The 3,134-nt window shown below is 34.7% G+C and overlaps 1 long non-coding RNA gene across 1 annotated transcript; it reads right to left on the bottom strand.

Annotated features, from left to right (window-relative positions):
• Positions 1-391: 391 nt before the first annotated feature.
• LOC120581508 (uncharacterized) lies at positions 392-2,086 on the bottom strand. The gene is made up of 3 exons (XR_005647298.1): positions 1,946-2,086; positions 1,722-1,836; positions 392-1,302 (listed from the first exon to the last, which is right to left on the bottom strand). It is a non-coding gene; the product is annotated as an uncharacterized LOC120581508 (long non-coding RNA).
• Between the last annotated feature and the right edge of the window lie 1,048 nt (positions 2,087-3,134).

The raw sequence follows: 3,134 nt of genomic DNA, 5'->3' as shown, positions 1-3,134 counted from the left end.
TAAATATGTGATAATGCAAAGTGTTTTTTAACACTGGCTCTGAAGCTGAATTGCTTATGACCTAACCCAAGTATGACCAGATACTAACTGTGTGACTTTGAATAAGTTAATTTATTTCTTTGGGCCTCAGTTCTGGACCCTGTAAAAAGAGGAAAATGCTAGAACCTATCTCCTAGTGATGATAGGAAAAAATTAAATAATGTTAGGAGGAATGAATAGTGTCTGGCATATGGTAAGCTTTTGACAGATCTTATCTATTATTATTATTATTCCTATGTATTACAAGTGGAAGATAATGTAGTGAAGTCAGGAACTGGTGAAGACTAAAGTTTTTTAGAGTATGTAGTTTTATGAAATGATTTATGAAAAAATGACATGTACAACTATTTTAAGTGTATATAAAATGAGTTGACAAAGCAAAAATGATTGCCTAAAGAAACATGATCAAAACGAGGCTCTTTCCTGCCAAAATGGCTAAAATTACAAAGATTGGCAAGTTTTGAATTCAAACTGGAATTCCTATATATTGCCAGCAGGAATAAAAATGAGCACAATCACTTCGGAAAACTGTGTGACATTACCTATTAATATGGAACATACACAAAGCCAAGGACCAGCAATTTCATTCCTAGATGTATGCTCGGTTGAAATATAGTATTTACTCATTAAAAATTATTTAGACTGATGTTTATCCCAGCATTATTCTTGATATACTTCAACTAGATTTAACCCCAATGTCCTACAGTAGTAATATGGATAAATAAATTCATGCCATGGAATACTGCATAGCAATATTAATAAATCTTGAGCTCCCACTGCATACAAATCTCACAAAAACAACATTGAGAGAAAAAAAAGCAGACACAAAAGATTAGATACTCCATAGTTCATTAAATACATTGACTATATAGATATATAATGAATATAAATGTATAATGAATCTATAATGTTGAATAACATATATTGAGATAAATGTACAGTGTTATATGTCCAGGTAGTAATGACCTTGGAGAGGTGGGGATAGTGATTGGGAAGGGACACAAGCAAGATTTCCCTGGAAAGTGGTTGCACAGGTATGTTTACTTTGCTATAATTCCGCAAAGTGTACACTGATGATTTGTGCCCTGTTACACTCAGTAAGAAGTTTTTTAAAAAGAGGGCCCTTGATAGGGATGAATTCAGCGTGAGCACTGACTCAATCCAAGGAAGTACTTGCTCCCTGCTCCCACGATCACACACTTTCAGTCTTCACCATTGTTTGGAGATGAAACAGAAGAGACTCTGGCTTCACCACAAAATAACCTAAAAACAATGACATTTCTTTAAGGAATTAAGCAACTAAACCACATATTACAGTCCATTCTCTACAAGCCAATAATTCCATTCCAAGCCGTTCCCAGGCTTAGAAAAATGAAAAAAGACCTTTTATTTCCACAAATCTATTTGTCTTACCATTTCCATGGCTTTGCACAAGCAGGAGTTTCCTTTATTATTATTTTTTTTAATTAGCTATTAAACTCAATGTTGAGATGGATTTGAATAAGATTTTGACCAAAAGGAAAAAAAAAAAGTGATTCGTGTGTCTTCCTACAGAAAAGATTTGAGTTCGGTCACCCAGGCATTTCTATATTTGGTATGCCATTTTGCTCTCCAAAATATTTCATCATAAATAATCAGAACTCACAACAGCAATAAACGATCTTACCTTCATCACTACTTACACATAGTTATTTACCGTGTGTTTGCTTCTTTAATTTGTGCCTCACACATGAGACTATAAGCTTCATTAGAGCAGAGAATAAATTTTTGTTGATTAATTTGTTATATATTCAGTACCTAGAAAATATTCAAACAAATAAATGACAATATTTTTGTGACTTATCAATGTTAATATGTTTCCATCATTTTTAATAGAGGAGTAATAAATAAAATCTTATACAGATACCTGATCCATCAAGTATATAAAAGTGAAGTTAGGATGCAGGATTGTCTTCTGGTATCTCTATATACAACCCCAGGCGTTGGCTGAATCTGCAGGCCTGAGAACCAGGAGTACTGATGTCTGAGGCCAGGAGAAGGTGGAAGCCCCAGCTGAAGCAGAGAGCAAATTCACCTTTCCTCTGCCTTTTTGTACTGTTCAGCCCCTTAATGGATTAGATGGTGCCCGCAGAAACACTCTCATAGACACAACAAGTAATAAAGATTTAGCAACTACCTAGGCATCCCTTATCCTGGTTAGAGTGACATGTAAAATTAACTGTCACAGTGACATTTGAAAAGTCTTGAAAAAGCTGAGTGAAGACACCATGATTACAGCTAGAAAAAGAGAGCTTTGGGCTGAGGGAATGTCATGTTCGAGGCCCTGAGACAAAAGAGCTTAGTGCTTTGAGAGAACAGAAAAAAGACCAGCATGAATAGAACAGAGTGAGAGAAAGGAGTTATAGGGAATAAGGTCAGAAAGGTAATAAAGAGCCACCCTATTTACTGATACTTGGCCCAGTTGGAGCAGAAATAGATTCAAATAATCAGAACATATATAAGACTATTTGCCTGGACAAGTTATCAGAACATAAGAATAGATATTATTTTATTAATACATAAATAATAATGAAAAAATAAGAGATCTCTTTGCAAAAGCATTCATGAGCTAAGAAAATTTGATGGAAGAGGTATGTTTGAATTAGTCTATAACAACATAGAAAATTATGGAGAACTGAGAAAATAAATGTAAGATTTTTGATTAGACTACCATAGATAATCCTAGAGGTATCTCTATACTGTAGAATCAAAATGCAATTTACATTGCTATAACTAACAAAAGAGATGTATTCCTTTGCATAACTAGACGATTCAGAGTTGAAGACTTCAGCAACTCAACCCAGCTGAGCCTTTGTCAAGCCATGTCATTAGTCCACTACTCTGCCTCCCATGCTGACAGCTTTATCCTAAGGAAGGCTACACTCAAAACAAAATGGTTTGCAGCAGCTCTGGATTTCATATCCTTATGCTATATCATTCAGAAGGGGAAAAAAGATGTTTTCTAGAAGCTCTCTCAGAGGAGTGATGGATTTCTAAAATTACTCAGCAGAGATTTTCTTCTGTTTCATTGACCTAAACTGAGTAATAGATACATT

Source organism: Pteropus medius, unplaced genomic scaffold, assembly GCF_902729225.1.
Source record: "Pteropus medius unplaced genomic scaffold, Ma_sr-lr_union100, whole genome shotgun sequence".
Taxonomy (NCBI): Eukaryota; Metazoa; Chordata; class Mammalia; order Chiroptera; family Pteropodidae; genus Pteropus; species Pteropus medius.
Note: the sequence above shows the minus strand (reverse complement) of the source record. Positions and strands in the feature narration are given on the sequence as shown.